This window comes from Chiloscyllium plagiosum, unplaced genomic scaffold (genome assembly GCF_037043375.1).
Source record: "Chiloscyllium plagiosum isolate Xiang-an unplaced genomic scaffold, Cpla_swu_hap1 HiC_scaffold_4, whole genome shotgun sequence".
In the NCBI taxonomy this organism is placed as follows: Eukaryota; Metazoa; Chordata; class Chondrichthyes; order Orectolobiformes; family Hemiscylliidae; genus Chiloscyllium; species Chiloscyllium plagiosum.
Genome location: NW_028270142.1, coordinates 113,538,583 through 113,561,979, shown reverse-complemented (window position 1 = coordinate 113,561,979; position 23,397 = coordinate 113,538,583). Strand labels below are relative to the sequence as shown.

At 41.9% G+C, this 23,397-nt stretch overlaps 1 long non-coding RNA gene across 1 annotated transcript; it reads right to left on the bottom strand.

The window, feature by feature from the left end:
- Positions 1–258: 258 nt before the first annotated feature.
- LOC148150469 (uncharacterized) lies at positions 259–16,031 on the bottom strand. Its single transcript, XR_015757030.1, has 3 exons — positions 15,832–16,031; positions 10,271–10,361; positions 259–3,874 (listed from the first exon to the last, which is right to left on the bottom strand). It is a non-coding gene; the product is annotated as an uncharacterized LOC148150469 (long non-coding RNA).
- Positions 16,032–23,397: the final 7,366 nt, after the last annotated feature.

Here is a 23,397-nt window from a genome sequence, read left to right as displayed (position 1 = left end):
AGTCCTGGGTACTGGAAGAGGTCTCCTGAGTTAATACAGGTATTTATACAATGCTCCCATTCCTTTGTTTGGGAGCTTTGCGCCGAGCATAGCTGTTCTGTATTTTGTGGGGTTTTTTGTTTTTTTTTTTGCTTTTCTTTCTTTTTTTATCTATTAGTTATTTACTTTTTTATTGGTATTGCTTTGCCCAGTGTTAGGGTTTGTTTTGTATTATAGGGTAGGTTAGTAGTTAGTAGACAGTAGTTGTATTGTAATTTGTGTTTTTTTTATTTTTATTATACTGATATTTGTTATTGATTGTATTTTTCAATAATTTTATATGTTTGTAAAATTAAAAAAAATTGCTAATAAATATATTTACAATAAAATACTTGATGTAATTTGCACTTGGCCGAAGATGTGCAAGATTCAACTCAACATACACCTTCTTGTACCTGTTTAACAAGGAAGTGTTCACATTCTTTAAAGAGAAAAGGGTCCAGCATTTATTAAAAACCAGACAGTCTTCCACCTTTACAACTGTTAAATAATATGTGACATTAAGTAAAGCTAAACCTGCCTCATGCTAAGTCATTCTCTCTGAGTAATGTTATCTGTCAGATATATGTAATATCAGGAGCCAGACCATGTGTGTAAGCCTGTGATAAAACCACAAGTAGCTTGACATTTAGAAAAGGAGAAGGAAGAAATGAGGTCTTGAAGGCACACAAGAAGTGATTATGCAAACAAAACCAGAAAAGCCATGAAAGGAAATGAATTGACTGCACTGGGAGAGATTGCAGTGAAACCAAGAGGTGGCATTGGCAACAGTGCTACAGGTCACTAAGAGATTGGGAAAGACAATCATCCATTCATAATTCAACCCCATCGACCTGCCGTTTCAGCACAATCCCTCAATCTCTTCCCTGCCATAAAAGCACTGATCGATCTCTACAATCTATGAGCCTGAAGAATGCAACACTTTGCTCTGATAATTTGACCTTTCACAAATCCATTTCCATTCATCCAGAAGATGTTTTTTCTAATGTCACCTCTTGTTCCTGACTGCCCGATTTTAATTTAATTCCCTTTTCTGTAAACTCTTTTGCTTTCTTTCTGTAATGAAGAGGGATGGAGGATCAGGATCCACAGGGGAAAAGCACTTTTCATTTGGTGAACTCAGCCCATCTCTTCTGGGAAATGTCTGATCACGCCCAGGATTAATTATAACCACAGTGCATTCCCATTTGACAGTGTCATGTTACCTTGATGCTTCATTCTGACCTGCTCCATTCAATTTACTACAAAAAATGTCTAAAATGGGTTAAACTTAACATTACCAGACTTTGATTTCTTGGCACAATTCTTGGAAAAACAGAACAAATGAAAACAAAATTCATTTTGATTACACTAAGATATTTCTCCCTTCTATCTGAACCAACAATGTTCTGACTGGTTGTCAGATATGTAAGACTATGCTTAATGATTTCAAACACAAGAGGGCAGTAGAATCACTCAGGTTTGTATCCCAGAGTCCATCGAGAAGTGTATTTGAGTGCAGAAGGAAGCCACTCCAGCCATATTTTTGCACCAGATTTCCAAATGAGCATTATGACTCAGTGCCATTCTCCTGCTAGTTTCTGTCCCTTTGCACGCTGTTTCTATTTAAACAATCTAATGCTTTCAGTTGAACTTGCATCCACCGCACTTCGAGGCAGTGTATTCCATACCCTAACCACTCATGGTGTGACATTACTTTGCAAATCACTTAAAAGTAGATCCCTCTTGCTCTTGATCCTTTTATAAGCAGAAACAATTTCTTTCTATCTAGTCATTCCAGGCATCTCATGATTTTGAAAACTCCTATCAGAGCTTCTTAGCATTCTTCTCTCCAGTGAGAACAGTTCAATCCATTCTTATAATTGAAGTTTCTCATACCTAGAACCATGATTGTAAATCTCTTCTATGCTCTCTCTAATATATCTGCATCCTACCTACTGTGTGGTAACCAACTGTTCTCACAATACTCCAGCTTAAATGGCTTGTTTAAGTTCACCATAACCTCCTTGTCATTTTACTCTGTGCCTACGTTAACAAAGTGCAGGATACTATATGCTCTATTAAATGTTGTCTGCACGTGTCTTCCCATCTTCAATAACCTCTGCACATATTCCTCTCTTGCTCCTTCAGTCACTTAAAGAATTGCACTCCTTTCATTGTTTTTACCTACCATGTTCTTATTTTAAAATGCATCACCTCTCATTTCTCTGCATTGATCTATATCTGCTGTCCATGTCCTTTTGGAGTTTTAAACATTCACTGTTTATATAGTTTCCAAACTTTGTGTCATCCATAGACCTAGAAATTGTGCCCTACACATCAAGATCTATATTGCAGGGAAAGCAATGGTCCCAAAACTGACCCCGGTAAACTCCACTAAAAGCCATCCTCCAGCTCAAAAAGCACCCATTAACTATTACTCTTTCACTCAGCTAAGTTATTACTGAGCTGATAAAAAATGTTGGCACTCCCCTTTATCTCAATTGCCTGCATTTTCTCCTAAAACTTCTTCCCTTTTTTATCTAAACTCTCTATGTTGAACAAATGTGCAAGACAACATTGAATTAAATACAGCACCTCAACACCTCCACTTCCAAACATCTCAATTACTTGGAGTTGGTATTATGCTGCCAAGTTTTGACGGAAAGCAGCTTGTTGTTCAGTCAGGATCATGTTGAATGGTGGAAGAGGCTCAAAGAAGCGACTGGCCTATGTCTGTTCCTATTTTCTATGCACCTAACAACCATGCAAGAGGAAATATGACTCAAAAAATCACCTTGGATGTGGAGATGACAATGAAAAATTACCCTGCATCAATTTAAAGTGATACCAGCAGTGAATTTCATGCTGACTTCTCATTTGAACGATGTGTAACCCAGTGCTGAATGTCTGTATGTCTCTTTGGGAGTGGGAGTGGAGGGAAGCTGACCAAATGGATTGCCGGGGGTTGACTATTTTGGAGCTTGGTCAGCAACGTGATGGTCTGCCCAATTTTGTCCTCATGGCATGGGACCAATGGATCATGAATATTACCAAAGAAAGCAGACTGCTGCTCATTGCTCAGGTGCACAATGATTGCAATATCAGGCAATGGCTCCCTGCTTCAAGGGGAAGGCCACTATTCTGCAAGGCCATGAGCCTGTTGCTCTTATTCTCTGTTCAGAGAAGGTTTATATTACTTACAGTGAGGAAACAGGCCCTTTGGCCCAACAAGTCCACACCTACCTGCCGAAGCAAAACCAACCCCTACCCCTACACCTACACCTAACATTACGGGGCAAGTTAACATGGCCAATTCACCTGACCTGCACATCTTTGGACTGTAGGAGGAAACCGGAGCAAACCCACGCAGACACGGGGAGAACGTGCAAACTCCACACAGTCAGTCACCTGAGGCGGGAATTGAACCCAGGTCTCTGGCGCTGTGAGGCAGCAGTGCTAACCACTGTGCCACCGTGCCACCCATAAGGCATGCAAAGCCTCTGTTACCTCGTGCATATGGAGGTGGACAGTGGCCTGTAATGTTTTCACTTTGTCACATGTTGCATCATGGAAAGATCTGCTGGAGGAAATATTTAGTGTCCCGGTCACATTGATGTCCATTGGCAGCACCGTCCTTCCTCTGTTGAGAGGCTGCAGGTCTGTTTCCATGAGCTGACACAGATCTCTGACCATCTCATTGGCAAACCACAAATATCTGCTCTTGCCTTCTGGCATTAACAGGCTACAATCTTGTGTTGAAATTCCTCCTTCTTTCACTGCAAGGAACTTATTTTCTTGATGTCCCATTTCACACTGATTTAGAGCCAAACGTGGATTGCAACGATAGCAGCCTCTGTGATCAACAGAAAAAGGTGTACTCAGAGATCTTTTAATCATACATAAAACATTCCCAACATCCAACATCAGTTCCTGCAGACTTTACCAACCTTCTGAACTCTCTCAACAATCTGGGACTTCCACAGAATTAGCAAGAGCCATGTTGGATGATGTCTGTTAAAAGGGGTGGAGATGTCTGTCATACTGTTTAGAATTAAGAATTACTGTTTAGTTAACTTGAGGAGAAGTCTAGATAGGCGACATGGTGTCAAATCAGCATTAGCTGCTAACAGACATGACATCTGCATACTGTACATAGTTCCGGTGCATCCATATGACACTCACAATATGACCCTTAACAACATGGCATTTAGCCTGTGCCATGTTAGAACTGGACAGGAATAATGTCAATGTCACTTTGCATCTAAATCACATTTTGCACCCATTAATTTTGATTGTCAGGTTGTGCAGATCATGTGAAAATGTTAGGTATGAAATTACAGAAAATTGAAAGGATTAAGGAAAGGAATTATATAGTTCTCACAGAACAGAGACAGGATGTTCTACCCAATGTGACCATGCATTTATATAGTGCAAGTCCAAACAAGCATTTACACCCTTGTGAGTATACTGTGGAAGTGTTGTCACTGTTGTAAACTGTGAATGGGAAAGTAGCCTTTACACATTGAGCAACATTGGAAAGGGATAGGCAGCAATCTTAGAATGGAGTGACCAGTGTTAGTGGCACACCATCTGATTAACAATATGGGAATGGAAAATTGTCATCTGCCCAACATTGAAGCAAATTGATCAGGCTGGCTAAAGCCTCAAAGAAGTCCATGGCCTTAGAATGGAGTGCAGAGCAAGGTCAAAATGTGCAGTTAGAACTCCCATCCGACTTCCAGCAGGAAGTGAAAGCTCGCTCCTGAATGAAATCTGATTTCTCCTCACACCTGCACTGAAAGAATAAAAGCTAAATACCATGGATACAGGAAATCTAAAATAAAAGCCCCTTTCTGATTTTATTTCACTCCTGCATCAGGTTGTATGCTGTCTGGATTCAGCCAATGTTTGCTCATTGATTATTACCAGTATATGAATATTCCATAGTTCTGTGGTGTAACGAAGATTATGTTATAGAACGATGTGTACTTTTAATGTAACGGTGTGACAATGCAGGTTATTCAAAACTGTTGCAGCCTTCAGAATTAGCTATGTACTACAGGTCTCTGAAATGTGAATTTCTCTCAGATTTGTCCCACCTTGCACAACAGCAACGGCACAAGGATTTTCGCATTTTTTGCTCTGTGTAGCCTAAAACAGGAAGAGTGGAGCGGAGACTGCGAGGAATTAGTGAGGTTACTGGGATTCTTAAAAGTACATTCTCCAACTCCATGAATTGTGTACTACGCTATTTTCCATGACTGCTTATGCCCAGGAGAGACTGAATTTATTGTTCTTCATCTCTGAAGCATCTGCCAGTGGAACTGACATCACCTTCTTTTCTCTCTGAATTGTTAATTGCTCTAATAATGGAAATTACTTGGGAAAGTATCCACAATTTATTTCTCCTTCCATTTTACCCCTTCCTGTCTGCTCGCTCCTCTCTCCTTCCTCCCCAATATTCTGAAGCTATTGACTTATTCTGGGGTCTGGTCTCACTAACGCTGACTATCCCTCAGCTACCTTTATCTGAATCCATACCCCTTCATTATTTTGTAGGAGACAACAACAAAACCTTATATTTATGTAATACCTTTTACATGAAAAAAATGTGCCAGGGCACTTCATAGTGGTGCTAGCAGGTAAAATGAATGGCGTACTTAAAAAGAGATGTTAACACAGAGAAATCATATGCTTACACAAAGAGGTGAGTTTTTGAAGCAATCACAAAGAAAGGGGAGAGGAGAAGAGGCTGAAGGGAATAGAAAAGGAACTCGAGGTCCAGTGACTGAAAACATAACCTCCCACTGTGTAGCACAGAAGGTCCAAGGCAGCAAGGCAGCCAGGATGCACAAGAGGTCACAGTTTGACATGCAGAAGGATGCTAAACTGAGGAGGTTACAGTCGTAAATTGGAAAGGAATGAACGCATAAAGGGGAAACCTTTAAATTGATGCAATGGGAGAATGGGAGCCAGTGTAAGTCAGCAGGCAAGAGGCAGTAAGTGAATTTAGAGGATGATAGAATAGGGGAGGCTCAGGAGTTGATGGGAGGTTTATAGAGGTCTGAATTTTGGCAAAAATCGAGAAGGGCTCTATGTTTTTCAAAATAGCCCCAGAAACCTGATTTCCACCCAGCCTCATAATAAGGGAAGGGAATGGAGAGACGTTGTGCTTTACATTTCCATGGCTCTGGGAGGACAGTATAAATATTAAAGTGCAGCTGCCTTTAGTCAAATAACTGTCTCTACTGGGATGTCCAAAATATAATGTGAGGGCTTTAGACCTTTCAGTTCTTTACGGCAGTCAGGTGTTGTCCACGGATGCAATTTGGGATGTAAGTGACGGTAGGAGTAATAGAGAAATTCTCTGTGCTGTTTAAGAGAAATCCATCTGGGATCAGTAAAAGTGAATGCATATATGAAGTGGATAAAGATTGCTCAGGTTAATTGGAGATGTCATATTGTCAAGGGAATTGTCAAGTTATAAAGTAATTTGAATATCTTGATTATTGCAATAATATGGCTTTTGTCTTTTTTTATGAAGAGACGATGAGGCAGAGTTGTTGAGTCCTTGAGGCCTTGAGCTGCAATGTTAATGGTTTAAGGAAAGTACTGGGAAGATGGGTGTGGTAAAACAAGATCTCTTTAAAGAATTTACCTGTGTGGATTAGGTTTACTCATGTCTACCAGAAGGAGTGAGTAAAGCACTAAAAATTATAAGCGACAAAGGAGCAAGTCAATCTTTGATGGTGAGAGATCATATACTTTTGAGGGAGTACTGCCAGAAAAAGGTTGGAATATGTGGAATTCATGGTGAGAAGAGCAGTGTTCCATTGAATAAGCTGAGGTTGGAGAGTCTGGTGAAAAGTGGTAAAGTGATGGTTGAAGTAACAGAGAAATTCTCTGTTCCAGAGATACGGTTTATCCTCAGGAATGACATAGCTGAATCATTGGTGGGGGTGATGCCTACTGTGGTTGAAAAGCAACTGGAAAATCTGGCAATTGAGAGGTTATGGGAAGAATATCCTGGGATTTTTCCTGACCATTTAGTAACAAGGTTGCAGTGTTGCAGTTCAATTATCAGAAATTAAGTTTGATCAAATGGCTGAGAAAAAACAAGAACAAGTTTTGGGTCCACTGCTGTTTGTCATTTTTAGAAATGGCTTAGACGCAGGCATAGGTGGATGGATTAGTAAATTTGCAGATGACACTAAAGTTGGTGGAGTAGTGGACAGTTTGGAAGAAAGTTACAGATTGCAGGGGGTAAACTGCAGAGTTGGTCTGAGAGATGGCAAATGGAGTTCAATGCAGCTAAATGTGAGGTGATGCACTTTGGGAAGATTAATAGGAAGGCAGAGTACTGGGTCAATGGAAAGATTGTTGGTAGCATGGATGTGCAGAGGGATCTCGGAGCCCATGTACATAGATCCCTGAAAGTTTCCACCCAGATCGATAGTGCTGTTAAGAAGGCATACGGTGTGTTAGGTTTCATTGGTAGAAGGATTGAGTTCCAGAGCCGCAATATCAAGCTGTAACTATACAAAATGCTAGTGCGGCTGCACTTGGAATATTGCATATAGTTCTGATCGCTATATTTCGGGAAGGATGTGGAAGCATTGGAAAAGGTGCAGAGGAGATTTACCAGGATGTTGCCTGGTCTGGAGGGAAGGTCTAATGAGGAAAGGCTGAGAGACTTTGGTCTGCTCTTATTGGAAAGAAGAAGGCTAAGAGGGGATTTGACAGAGAAATACAAGATGATCAGAGGATTAGATAGGGTAGACAGTGAAATCCTATTTCCTAGGATGATGTCAGCTTGTACGAGGGGGCATAACTACAAATTGAGAGGTGATAAATTTATGACAGATGTCAGAGGCAGGTTCTTTACTAAGAGAGTGGTAAGGGCGTGGAATACCCTGCCTGTTAATGTAGTTAACTCAGCCACATTTGGGAGATTTAAACAATCCTTGGATGATGATGGGATAATGTAGGGAGACAAGCTGAGAATAGTTCACAGGTCGGTGCAACACAGGTGGAAGGGCCTGTTCTGCGCTGTATTGTTCTATGTTCTATGTTTTAAGCGGAGAACAAAGTGGATATTTTTCGGTCAGAGAGGTCAGTTGAATAGCAACAAAAAGATGAAAAAAAAAGCAATTGTATCATAAAGCACACACAGTAGAACAATCAGAATGCATTGTAGAATGTTATTACGTATATTATAAATGAAGTCTTGATGAGAAACTGGAGACAGCATATTCAAGCAGATGAAATATGGGCATTAGTTCATCAAGTTGTGTTATCAGTGGGTTATAGAAGGGAGGTATTGCAAGTAGCACATGAGGCACTGGTATAAGCTCGTTGGGAGTAAGGAAATCCCAAGCCAAAATACAAAATAATTTTTATTGGCCTGGGCTGCATAGAGATGCGGTTGAATTTTGCTAGATGTGTCATACATGCCAGGTAATAGGAAAACCTCAGGCGTTGATAAAACCAGAGTGAAAGTGAGGACTGCAGTTGCTGGAGAGTCAGAATTGAAAAGTGTGGTGCTGGAAAAGTACAGTAGGTCAGGCAGCATTCAAGAAGCAGGAGAATCAATGTTTCGGACATTAGCCCTTCACTAGGTGTGTAGGGAGTGAGGGGGCTGAGAGGTGAATAGTTAGGTGGAGGTAGGGCTGGCGATAAGGTAGCTGTGAAGGCGGTAGGTGGATGTAGGTTGGGGATGATTGTGATAGGTCAGTGGGGAGGGTGGAGTGGATAGGTGGGAAGGAAGATGGATAGGTGGGACAGGTCAAGAGGGTGGTGTCAACTTGGAGGGTTGGATCTGAGATGAGGTGGGGGAGGGAAGATTTGTAAACTAGTGAAGTCAATGTTGATGCCTTGTGTTTGAAGCGTCCCAAGGAGGAAGATGAGGCGTCTTTCCTCCTGTCTGCCGGTGGCTTAGATTTGTCAGTGGAGGAGGACCAGGATTTTCATGTCCTTGGTGGAGTGGGAGGTGGAGTTGAAGTGGTCAGCCACAGGGCAGTGGGGTTGTTGGGTGTGTGCATCCCAGAAATGTTCCCTGAAATGCTCTGTGAGTTGGCGTCCTAAACAAGAATGAGAGAGGACATGTTTAAAGTGATCTACAGTTGAAGAAAGAGTGAGGTGAGAAACATTTCTTCCACACAGCAAGTTTTTATGGTATAGAATGAGCTGCCTGGAAATGTGGTGGAGGCAGGTACATTTGTGGCAATCAAGGGGACATTGGACTTTTTTGGGGTTTGAATGTTGATCTGGGAATATAAGGGAAAGGTAGGAGATTGGCACTACGTACTAGAACTGGACAAGGTAACACGGCTAGTACAAGAATGATGGCCTGAATGACCACCAATGCATGATAATAATTCTGATTCTGTGAAGTGGATTATGATCCATACAGTGTTCTCCATGATCATTGTCATGGAGAATGTAGCAGTCAATGATGACTGGCAGTTACCAACCCACATGTCTCCCTACATTAAATTTTAAACAAGGTAGGTTGACTCTGAATGGTCATAGCATTGCCCTGAGATTTTGTAATTGGACACCATTTGCAACATAATCCTGAAAAAGAATTATGCCGTCAATTGATTTCGGCTTGTCAGATGGTCTGACACTATGTAGCGACATTTAGTAATATACAGTGTTCTGTATTTTAAAAGCAGAAAGAAAATATACACACAATGAGCCTGTTTTAACTTACCAAAATAGGTGACAGCTATTCCCTGGTTAATTTATCAGGACAATGGTTTGACCGATCAAAGTTGGTTGGCATGCAGGATGTAAAGGGCAATGAGAGATGAGTGGAGGTCATGATGAGGCAGAGGGGTAGGGCATGGAGACTGCAATGGTGGAGTGACATCCAGGATGTCAGAGGTGGAATCTAGAGGACTGCTGTTTGTTTTATTGCTCTTTTTAATAAGTGTGACTAAACCCCACAGCACCAAGGGGCAGCCTTTGAAATATCTCACTTCCACAGCCAGCAGTCCTGAGGGTAGCTGTCTGGGTCCAGTTATCACACCTCTTCACCACACCCCTGGAATGAACAACTGCCTAATTCTCACCAATTATCCCTGAGCTCCACTGGGATTTACTGGTGGCTCAGGGATTTAATGGGTGTAACACAGATTTCCCATGCCTTTCATACACGCAGATGACCCCGTCAGGTTTGCCAGTGACCAACTAGGTCAGGGTTTGAGTGTGGAGGTGGCACAGGTGTGGGTGGCATAGGTCCTACCTTGTCAGTTGTTCTGTGCCCAATCGAGCTGGCATCTCCTGAGTTTCTCCTGAGTTGAGTTTGCGGAACCGGGGATATTCCTGAATGTGCTCTGAAATCAGTCGCAAAATTTCAGGCCAAGTTTTAACTTTCAACCAATCGCCAATAACATGGCTGCCATGCTAGTTATGTTTGAATAACATCAATTCCTTTAAACATTTCACTGACTCTGAAATGCATAATGATATAATCATACGGCTGTGAAAGATCCTATTCATTATGTCCAAAACTGTATGACACTATGGTATGGATTGAGTTACACCAGGGCACTAAACAACTCTGGACATGCAAGTTTGTTTTGTAGCTTTACTAATGGCCTTGCCCATCACTGTATCGCTAATTCCTCAAATTCCCAGTATTTACATATCACAACTTTAAAAGCGAGAAGAAATCAATCCAATTGCTGCTATTCTGGAAAATAAGTAAGGGTGTTACAGTAAATACTTGATAGAACTGATGGGAATGAAGCAGTCATGAGAGGTAGTAAGAGAAATGGAAGGATTGGACTGAATTGATATTCCTAAAAGAAAAGTTGGGAGCAAAATAAAGGGAGGATGCTGGGTATTGTTAAAATGTTATGTGGCCTCATTCTTTTGTATACAGTTCTGTGCCACATGACTATATTCCAGCACGGATGCAGAGAAGGAGGGAATCCATTTTCTACTTGATGCTGAGGCTCAGATTATGGTGCGAATTGGTTACCTTTAATAGGGACTGCCTGATTTTCATTTTGATTAAGGAGAGGAAAAGGAACAATTACAATTTGAACTGTGTGCGTGTGTGTCCAAATCCAAATTAAACTGAATCTATTTGAGCAAGATCACTTGATGTCACATTTTGCTCCTGGATCACTGCCCACTCCTTCAACAGATGGGCTCCTTGTCCAGCCCAGGCTACACATTTTCATGTAAAATGAATCCATTCATGCAGTTATGTTGTACTGGAGTTTCCCTACAGCTTGGATGAACATTTTGGCTTTGTCGGAATGCTTGTTAGCCTGCTTTCACACGCCTGTTTAAAAAATAAATAAATATAGTTGCTGAGAAAACAGGACTATAATATTTTGAAGGGAAGAAATTGATGACAGCTTCCTTTACTGGGCCTCTTAGTTAATGCAACTAATCCAACTGGGAGGTCCTCAAATTCAATTTTCTTATCTGTGCTGTCAGCTAATCATGGTAATGAGCTACCTTGTCACCAATTATCCCTGAGCCCCCCTGGGATTTAGTGGGGGCTCAGGGGTTTAATGGGTGTCACACAGATTTCCCATACCACTCATACACTCAGACTACCCTGTCAGGTTTGCCAGTGACCAACCAGGTCAGGGTTTGGGGATGAGGGGGCATGAGTCTTCTTTGTCAAGCACACTGTGTATAATCTAGAGAAGTGGCATCAATAAATGTTATGAGGAAGGGGAATGGGACACTTACCATCACGTTCCCAAACCTTGCCTACAATTCCTCTTCTGTCCCTCCTGCAAAGCCCAGCCACTCACTCAATCACTCACTCACTCAGAATCATAGAACATAGAACATAGAAAAATACAACGCAGTACAGGCCCTCGATGTTGCGCCGATCCAAGCCCACCTAACCTACACTAGCCCACTATCCTCCATATGCCTATCCAATGCCCGTTTAAATGCCCATAAAGAGGGAGAGTCCACCACTGCTACTGGCAGGGCATTCCATGAACTCACGACTCGCTGAGTAAAGAATCTACCCCTAACATCTGTCCTATACCTACCACCCCTTAATTTAAAGCTATGCCCCCTCGTAATAGCTGACTCCATACGTGGAAAAAGGTTCTCATGGTCAACCCTATCTAAACCCCTAATCATCTTGTACACCTCTATCAAGTCACCCCTAAACCTTCTTTTCTCCAATGAAAACAGCCCCAAGTGCCTCAGCCTTTCCTCATACGATCTTCCTACCATACCAGGTAACATCCTAGTAAACCTCCTCTGTTCCCTGTTCTCCTGTTCCCTGGATGCTGCCTGACCTGCTGTGCTGTTCCAGCAATAAAGTTTCAACTTAAACCTCCTCTGCACCCATTCCAGTGCCTCCACATCCTTCCTATAGTATGGCGACCAAAACTGCACACAATACTCCAGATGTGGCCGCACCAGAGTCTTATACAACTGCAACATGACCTCAGGACTCCGGAACTCAATTCCTCTACCAATAAAAGCCAGTACGCCATATGCCTTCATTACCGCACTATTTACCTGGGTGGCAACTTTCAGAGATCTGTGTACATGGACACCAAGATCCCTCTGCTCATCCACACTACCAAGTATCCGACCATTAGCCCAGTACCCCATCTTTTTGTTACTCTTACCAAAGTGAATCACCTCACACTTACCTACATTGAACTCCATTTGCCAGCTTTCTGCCCAGCTCTGCAACTTATCTATATCTCGCTGTATCCTGACACATCCTTCCTCACTGTCAACAACTCCACCGACTTTCGTATCATCTAAAAACTTGCTCACCCAACCTTCTAGCCTCTCCTCAAGATCATTTATAAAAATGACAACAGCAATGGTCCCAAAACAGATCCTTGTGGAACACCGCTAGTAATTGCACTCCAAGTTGAACCTTTACCATCAACTACTACCCTCTGTCTTCTTCCAGCCAGCCAATTCCTAATCCAAACCTCCAACTCACCCTCAATGCCATATCTCCGTATTTTTTGCAGTAGCCTACCATGGGGAACCTTATCAAATGCCTTACTAAAATCCATATACACCACATCTACCCCTTTACCCTCGTCTACCTCCTTAGTCACCTTCTCAAAGAATTCAATAAGGTTTGTGAGGCACAACCTGCCCTTCACAAAACCATGCTGACTATCCTTGATCACATTATTCCTATCCAGATGTTCATAAATCCTATCCCTTACAATTCTCTCTAAGACTTTGCTCACAACAGAAGTGAGACTCACCAGCCTATAGTTACTAGGGTTATCCCTACTCCCCTTCTTGAACAAGGGAACGACATTTGCTATCCTCCAGTCTTCTGGCACTATTCCTGTAGACAACGAGGACATAAAAATCAAGGAGGAGAAAAAATAAAGGCCAATGGCTCTGCAATCTCATCCCTTACTTCCCAGAGAATCCTAGGATAAATGCTTTCAGGCCCAAGGGACTTATCTATTTTCACCCTTTCCAGAATTTCCAACACCTCTTCCTTAGATACCTCAAAGCCATCCATTCTAATTCATTGTGACTCAATATTCACACCGGCAACAATGTCCTGTTCCTGAGTGAATACTGACGAAAAGTATTCATTCAGTGTCTCCCCAATCTCTTCAGCCTCCACACGCAACTTCCCACTACGATCCTTGACTGGACCTATTTCTACCCTAGTCATTCTTTTATTCCTGAAGAATCCTTGAAGAATTTCTGCTCCAAGTGACACTGTTGGCAATGGAGGGCAGGTGACCTCTGATTGGCTGCCAGCTCCTGCAAACTGGGATTGTAAATCCCAGAGGAGACCCAATGTTGGTCAGTTAAATGCCTAACACTTTGGTTCAGCTTCACCCATGCACACAAAGTGAGGTTCCCATTCATTCTCTGACTTGTGGTGAAGGCCTGTATTGACCACATTAAACCTGGCCCCATGTCTACGGTCAAATGATGTGTTTAGCATTCCAACCATGTATCTGATTGTTGATGGAATGGAGTCATGGAGGAAGAGTCAGTATTCCTTTGAGAACATTCTACCTAAAGGACAATGTTGCGGTAAATCTGGAAAGGCATACAGACACTGGAGGCACTGTAGTTCTGTATACTCACCGACAGTATTGGTAGAATAGTGCATGTTAGGTACAAGTTTCCCTGCAGCAGACAGCACAGTACAATATCATATTGTCTTCTGTCTGCAACCCATTACTGCATAGATCATTCAACACCACTGCCCAGTGTTCAGAAACTCAACAGACATCAATAGTAAGTAGTTGGAGGGAACTTTGATTCTCAATAACTGCAAATTGTTCTTGTGCCAGCACAAAATTGGAGTTATGTGATAGATTGAGATGTTGTTAAAATAGCTTCAGTAAATACAATGGTTTGGTGGTTAGCACTGCTACCTCACAGTGCTAAGGACCTGGGTTCAATTCCAGCCTTGGGTAACTATCTGTATAGAGTTTACACATTTTCCCCCGTGGCTGCATTTCCTTGATGTGCTCCGATTTCCTCCCATAGTCTAAAGATGTGCAGGCTAGGTGGGTCAGCCATGGCAAAAAATATGGGTAGGATACTCTTCAGAGGGTCAGTACAGACTCAATGGGCCAAATGGCCTCTTCTTGTACTATAGGGATTCTAAGTCATCACTGTATATTTTATTGACTATAATTATGACAAATGCAGCACACTAAGATGGTGACCGTTATGTCTAGGAGCATGTGTACATGAATAAAATGTCCTTTATTTTAATATTTTTCAACATAGATATAACTAACCAGATCCTCAAATCCATGTGAATGGGACAATGGGAAATGGAAGTCAGAGTAGACCACTGAAATAAACAAAAACAGACATTGCTGGGGAAACTCAGCAAATATGTCAGCAACTGTGGAGAGAAGACATAGTTAACATTTTGAGGCCAATGACCGACTGAACTGAAAACAGCTAGGAAAAGGGAAGATTTATGCTGATGATGGGTGGAAAGCTGAGACTGAACAGATAGGAGGAGACAGAGCCCAGAGAGAGAGAAAGGTAGAGGGTAGGCAAACAAAGTGGTTGTTGATTGTAAGCCAGAAAAGGAGAAGCTAGGTAGGTGATCATGGGAATTATTTGTAGTTGAAAATGGGTTGGCTGTCCTGAAAGCACAAGACTTGGGTTGTGGGAGTACACTATCAGGCAACTTCACCTTCACCAATCCACCTAACCTGCACATCTTTGGACTGTGGGAGGAAACCAGAGCACATCAAGGAAATGCAAACATGGGGAGAATGTGTAAAGTCCATGGAGACAATCACCCAAGGCTGGAATCAACCCCAGATCTCTGGCATTGTGAGGCAGCAGTGCTAACCACTGGCTACTTTGTTTACTGAAGTTGTCTTAACTACATCTCAATCTATCACATGTAAGCACAGAAGGGGGTATTCATGCTCTGAATTGGTAAACTCAGTGTTTTATCCTGAAAACTGCAAGATATCTAAGTGGAAGATGAGGTGTTGATCCTTCAGCTGTGGACCTCTTACCACTTTCCTAGCTGTGCCCATAAGCACTGGAAGCAGATGAACAGCTCATTGGTCCATTACAAATCAAGATCGATGATTTACAGTTGTACACTCCCTCAGGTCAAAATACAGGAAGCATTTCCATAAAAAGAGTCTTATAAGAATTGCTCTGAAAATTGAGAACTTTAGATACATGTTGTGTGGCCATGCAGAGATGAGCAGTGGCAGGGATATTAAACAATCGATCAGTAAAGTATAAATCTGTCAGCTTTATCCATAGTCACCTGCCCTCCTGTATTTTTTTTTAATCAACCTGTTCAGGGATGTATTCACACACCTTTAGAGTACACCAAGGTCTTTCTGATGTGGAGGTGCTGGTGTTGATCCGGAGTGGACAAAGTCAGAAGTCCCACAATACCAGAGATAATCCAGTAGGTTTATCTGAAATCATAAGATATCAGAGCCCTGCCACACGGTCAGGTGAAGGTCTTTCTCGTCCGGGGTTTGGACACTATAATTGCACCACAACAACCCCTCCTGCTAAACTGTATACAATGAATGTGAGTGATTAGTCATGGACATAAGGAAAAATCATAAGGAAAAGTGACAAAATTAATATCAATAAAACATTAGTTTTAAAAATGGGAGCTGAAAGGAGCAGATGAGTGACTAATGGAAACAGTTGTCCAATCAGCCTGTCAGCAGTATTCATAGAAATGTGACTGCAGTGAGCCACTGATTAAGTCGATCAGATTCTACTCCATCAGGAACTGCATGTGATATTACCCTGATTATCATTGCAAGCACATCATGGTATCTGCTGTTTCTGCCAGTATATGAATCAGAGTAATCACTGTTTGAAGTGGTGCACTGCCACCAAACCTCCTTCATCTTGGGCCTGACTGATGGTCAATGGTGGAGGATACACCACCACAGAGTCTTCACAGAAGGAACACTGTTCTTAGTTTATTAGCATGATAGCCTAAAGGTACAACCGTATTACAGGTCAGGCATAATTACCAAGACTCTCAGGAGTTGCACAGAATGCATCTTCTTCCTAAAAAGGTTACTGTAAAACCACCGTCTCCAGGCACAGACAGTATGTGATATCAACAGAATGGGTGGAGCCTAAGGCAACATCAACGTTAAATTCCTTCAGATTATTTACGTTATCATACCTCAGAGCATAGGGACATTGGCCTTGACTGCTTTAGCAGGAAAACATTGGCCATGCAGCTGTGTGGCTGGAGGGAAAATTGAAGGGCTATGTCAAAAAAGACACGCATAATTGGGCATTATTTAAATTTGGGACAACTCACACAGCAAGTTGGAGTGTCAGAGCTATTAATGTTTGAAGCCACTGTGCTCATTACACCAACATTTTGTTTCAAGTCAGCACTTCTGAAGCTCAGAAATGCCATCATCGAAACTGGTAGATATAAAACAACAGACGCACACAGAGAACTGCCTGAAGCCTTTAAGCTCCTCACTCATTGGTGCTGTTTTGCATACAGCTGGGTGTCAGTTTTGATATATATGTTACATTGCGTTTCTACACAATGAGCAGTGCCTAGCTGAACAGTGGAGACACGCAGGCTGATTTCAGAGAGAGAAAAATACTTTACTTCAGGAAACCTTTGTAAGCTGCAAGCCAACAGGCTCATCTGGAAATATCCCACATCCGGTCAATATTTTTTCAATCACCTCACCGGCTTTTGGGATGAAAAACTATTCTCATTCACTTCCTCTTCTATTTTTAACTTTGTTTCTTAGTACTGTGACTCTCACTGAAGCCAGTTAAACACTCTGAAGCTTTTGCTGTAATGTAAGAAGCAGTAGTCAGGTTGTATACTGTGAGATCCCACAAACAGCAATATGGTAATGCCCCGGATAATCTATTTTAGTGATGGCTGGTTGAAGGTTAAGTCTCAGTCTGTGGTTAGTACTGCTGCCTCATAATGCCAGGGACCTGGGTTCAATTCCACCCTTTTGAGTAACTGCTGGTGCCATTTGCATGCTCTCCCTGTGTTTGCATGGATTTCCCCCCATAGTCCAAACATGCGAAGGTGTAATGGCCATACTAAATTGCCCATAATGTGCAGGCTAGCTAGATTATCCTTGGGAAATGCAGGATTTTTGGGTAGACTGAGCTTTACAGGGTTGGTGTGGACTCAATGGAACAAATGGTCTGCTTCCACAGTGTAGGGATTCCAAGATACTTTCTTCAGTGTTCTGCAAAATATTTGTAATGGCAAGTTTTCCATCCACCTGAGATGACAATTGGCCATGGGTTTAACATCCCATCCAAAGGACAGTAATTTCAACGAGGCAGAATTCCTTGAGTAGTGATATGTCACATCTAGATTATGTGTTCAAATCTCTGACCTGGGACTTGAATCTATAGCCTTTATTGGGAGATGAGAATGCTGATGCAAGTGAGGAACTGTGCTATCTTCTCACACATTTATCTCTTATTTTGTTCTGCTCTGTATAAGACTATCACGGGAATGCAGACCTTAAAAAATGTACACTGTATTTACCCTGTATACCCTAATATTGGCCCTGCATTATTCAATTCCATGTTTTACCTCAGCCCTTAATAATAAAGATCCGATCTGACTTTCTGACTCTGGAGCAGTCTTCCCATCAATTATCAGAGGGGAATTACACTAAAAAAAATTACACTAGTAACACTGTGGTAGATCTTTCAACTAGTTTGTGTGATATTCTCTTCCATAATTCATACTGAAGGTTTAATTAGCTGCTGGACATAAAATAGATATTGTGAAGTATGCACCTGTAGAAAATACTGACTGGTTTTCACAACAATGACTTTATGACCAGAGGCCATGCTTGAAATCTATTCCAAAAGAGTTCTAAGATTTCATTTCCTGTAATCTCTTAAACAATGTTTAGTCAGAGAAGAATATATAGGAAAAAAAAACCATGTCAGTCCATCTACAAAGATCTAACATTCAAAAAGAGAAAATAAAGTTCATTACCAATGTTGCCTTAATTGATAGTCTTGTCAAATAATTGCCCACTTCATACATCTTCCTGGCTTGGATATGTTGCCAAGTTACAACTTGCCTTTGGGATACAGGTGCAAGTACTGCCAAGGGTTTTCACTCATGATCATTATTTCCTGTCTATAGTCCCTTGTGGAAAATGGCTCATTAAACAAATTATTTGTGGACAAGTGGAACTATTTTAATGTAGCAATTTTAACTAACCCGTACAGTTACACTATAACAAATACCTGGAGCAAGTGGGACTTAAACCCAGGCCTCCTGACCCAGAGGTAGGGTCACTACCTCTGCACCATCCTAGTTTTACTACAGGCTAGCATGAATTAGCCACTTTAAGGGAGGTGAGGAAAAAAATCAGAAAAGGAATAATTAGAGAACAATGTAATAATTATTTAGTTGGATTGTCATTCCATTTCCCAAACCATTTAATTTTATGTATCATTAAGGTGGGTCAAGTTTAATGGGGCATTATTAAATCAATAGTAGTAATCCTACAGTGTCTAAAAAGAAGTAGATTCCTCTCAGATATAACACCTTTGATGCACTGTTTCAAAACCGTCCTCTCTCATTATCAGGGCTGATCATTAATTACATTCTTAGCCAGATAACCACAAATGACACCCACTCTTATAATAAATAACATTCTGCATGAGGAAACACATTCTACTCATTTAAATATAATGAAATGCTTATTCACCAACAGTATTTTCTAAAAATCATTCTATGAAATCTAAAGGCTACTTTCTGCAGTCTGCCAGCCAGCTACACAGAGAGGCAAGTAACAAATGCACAGAAGAAAGAGGAAGACAAGTGAACACATGTCACACCAATTTGCTGAGGAAACAGCCTCTGGGGTTTGAGTTGGTACTGGGCAATGAATTGCAGGAAGTCCCTCCTCTGCCAGATGTATAAACCTAAATTCCATTTCCCGACCCTGGATGAAAACAATTCAGTTCACAGAGCACAGTACTGAATGTACTTCCTCAATTCAGTAAGAATATATTGAGACTAATCCAATGATCAAATTTCCACATACCATTGAGAGGACTCCCTCAGTCCTTTAAGTGTGCTCTCACCTGTATACAATACTTTGTATAAGTGTTTCCTAATACAAATGGGACTACTCTGGGAGTCATTTGTAACTTCTCTCAGTGCCACTGAACACTCAGCAAAATGATTTCAAGAGGCTCTCAACGTACTGAAGGAATAACTTAAACATTCTGAAGGAGCATGATACTGCAAGGGAATATTCACAGTGAGCGGATGGAGCTGCACTAGCACAGTACATGATCTGTGCACCTCAACCAGAGATGAAAGGTAAAAATAGACATTGAAAAAGCTGGAATTGCACAGCTGGCCTTCTGTGGACCATCTGTGAAGAGAGAAACAGAGTTTGAACTTCAGGTCGTGACCTTTCATCTGATAATATGCTGCCAATTTACAATTTGCCCTTGAGCTAAAGGGGAAAGTGCTGCTCGATGAAACATCATGACCTGATGCGTTGGGCTGAATCTTATATTTTTTATGGCTAAGTTCAAGTTGCATTAGGTTGTCTGAAGGGTTTCTTGCCATGAGGCTGAGTGAGTTCTTTCCCATATATTACCAACCTTCCATCCATTGACTCCATCTACACTTCTCACTGCCTCAGAAAGGCAGCCAATATAATCAAAGACCCCTCCCACCCTGGTTATCATCTCTTCCAACCTCTTCCATCAGGCAGAAGATATAAAAATTTAAACACATGTGCCAGTAGATTCAAGAACAGCTTCTTCCCTGCTGTTATTATGTTTCTGAATAGACCTCTCAAATTTCAAATTTAATGTTGACACCGCTATTTATGCATTTTCTCTGCAGCTGTAGCATTGTATTCCATGCTCCGTTCTATTACCCTAATGCACTTTGTATGATTTAATCTGCCTATACTGAATGCAAAACAAAACATTTCACTGTGCCTAAGTACGTGTGACAGTAATAAATTAAATTAAATCAAATTCATTTTATTAATTGTTTGACCTGTCCTTATGGCATCCCTCATATCCAACGTCCATCCCTTTTACCTCCCAGAATGAAACACAACTCAGCAGATACACCTGAATTCATCAGCATATCTTGCACCTGCCAGCAGTTGTGCACCCAGACAAGCACTATCAATTCAGAGCTTCTCAGTATGATTCCTGATCATGGCTGAAAGGAGGTAATTAGCATATTACCTTGTGGGCAGGATCCTGAAGGTCTTGCTCAATGGGGTAGTGCTGTCACAGGACTTCCTTCTCCCCCAGCAGTGGAGGCCACAACACCAGATCATAGCAAACTGGCCCAAGGTTATCAGTGCAGTCTTAGCTGTCTGAAGGAATGCCCAGCAGTGGAGGAAGAAGGTCGATGAGTTTCTCCAGTCTAACATGGTGGGTTTCAGCCCATTGATACTCTCACATTCACTATGGGTCAACTACTGTATTAAATTCCCACCAAGGTTCATGCTCTGCTACTCTCAGTATTGTCTACAACATCTTCCTCACTTGCTGTCCCCCTTCTCAATCCGAACATCACCAACTCTGCATGATCCCTGAGTTGTCTACTCATTTGCTCGGGACACTACCCATCTGCACCAATAGTAACAACTCTGACACCCACTTTCATATCCTCCAATAGCTGACTCTCTCTCATGCCTTGAGGAAAACAGCCCACAATAGGGCAGGTCAGGTGGTGTGCTGCCCTTCATTCAGTTCCTCATCACTTATGAGGAGAGCATCCTGACCCTGACTGCCCTGAGTAGGCCTGGACTATATTGGAGGCTGCCCTTGAGTTCATGCACTGGGACCCCATGAGTGACTGAAGGCTGCTGACAACTAAGATGAGCTCGCTGGCTTTACGTCTGCCCTAAACTAAATGGAAAGCTTGGTATCTCTAGCTGAGAGAACAAAATGCAGAAAGGCAAGCAACATAAATACGCTGTGAAGGTCTAGGTAGGCTAAGAATGTGGGAACTCTATGAGAGCAAGTGAACAGGCTGGAAATGCAGCCTGGCCCAGTCCATGAGCTGGGACCACGTCCCTGAGTACATTGTGTCCTTGCTACAGCATTGCAATGATAGCTGCTGGTGAAGTGCAGCATTTAAATGCAGAAGCATTCTGTAACTGAATCAGAAATGTGACATTAGGGTTCTTATAGGCTAGTGCTTGTACGATGCTAATGCCTGTGCATATGGAGCTTGCTTGAGATAATATTGGCCACTTTCCAATATGGAGGTCACTTGGTGAAAGCAGTGAGCTGAACTCACCAGGGGCTCACTCTGGGTCCTTGGTGAGTTGTACCAATGTCAAGCTTACTTGTATAAAGGTTTTCAAAATCACAAGCAAGTTGTACAGAGTAGATAGGAAGAAGCTGTTCCTTTAAAAGGGAAAGAGTCATACAGCACTGAAACAGACTCTTCTGTGCAACCAGTTCATGCTGATTATGTTCCCCAAACAACCTACCTGCCTGTGTATTGACCAAATCTCTCCAATTATTTCTTATTCATGTACTTATCTAAATGTCTTTTAAGCATTGTCACTGCACCTGCATCCAACACTTCCTCTGGAAGTTCATTCTACACATGAATCATTCTCTGCGTAAAATGGGCTTAGATTTAAATTGATGTGCAATGGAGCGAAGGTGATGTGAGATTGATATGGAGTGCACTGTCTGGAAATGTGGTGGAGGCAGATTTAACTAAGGCATTCAAGAGGGTACTGGCTAATTATTTGGATAGAAATGATATGCAAAGATATGAGGAAAAGGCAGAAGATTGCCACCAGGGGATAGAACCTGTGTATGATGGGCTAAATTGACCCTTTCTGCGTCATTACAGTTCTGATATTCTATTTGGCAAGTTAGATAAGATGGGAGGCTGAACATTAAGGAGTTGGATTGAGTTGTTAACAAGCAGTAATCACCATCAGTTAGTGATCCTCCACTCCCTAGCAAGAATCTCACCATGCTGTTTGTGAGAAACAAAAGATGGCATGTATTGCTCTCATGTTTGAGATGGGTATTTTCACACTTGTTGCCTGATTCTGCTACATGTCACCATCGCCCACTTCAGTCAAGCTCCTCTGGGAATCCACTCAGTGCCTTTGTTTCTGCCCACATCCACACTGTCAGACCTGCTGTCCATTTCCAGCATTTTCTGTGTTTAGCTGAAAATGTGTTGCTGGAAAAGCACAGCAGGTCAGGCAGCATCCAAGGAGCAGGAGAATCAACGTTTCGGGCATAAGCCCTTCTTCAGGAATGGCCCTTGGATGCTCCTTGGATGCTGCCTGACCTGCTGCGCTTTTCCAGCAACACATTTTCAGCTCTCATCTCCAGCATCTGTAGACCTCACTTTCTCCTCCATTTTCTGTGTTTACTTTGGCCTGCAGTACTTTCATTTTGTGAAGGAAATGTAAAAGAATAAAAGTTGACTACCTCATTTAAGTGACAAAATAGAAGCTGACAAAACTAAAGGAAAAGACTGGGGGGAAGGAATTAGTATTTCCCAGATTAGACCTGTACCATAGGGCATCCTCATTGATTCCAATGTCCATCCAACTCATCCCCCTCTCTCCTCTGAGTTCAGCAACTCCTGCCCTTATTTTGTCTCTTTCTCCTGTGACAATGCTGCTTCTTTAACAAGGCTCTTTTTTTTTCAGAGTTCATAAAAGCAGCGATTCTGAAAGGTCTAGGTTTGAAGGGTTTTAGGGCCAATTTGATTATAGCTAACAGATACGGTCTCAGTCGAAAGGCTTTCAAGTTTTAAAAAACCGTGTGCAATGAAAGTGAAGTGGCTAGTTCTCCCAGCTCGGCTTTTCTCTGGTTTGGATTTTAACTGTCTGGCTGTTCACTGAAAGCAGTCAGTCA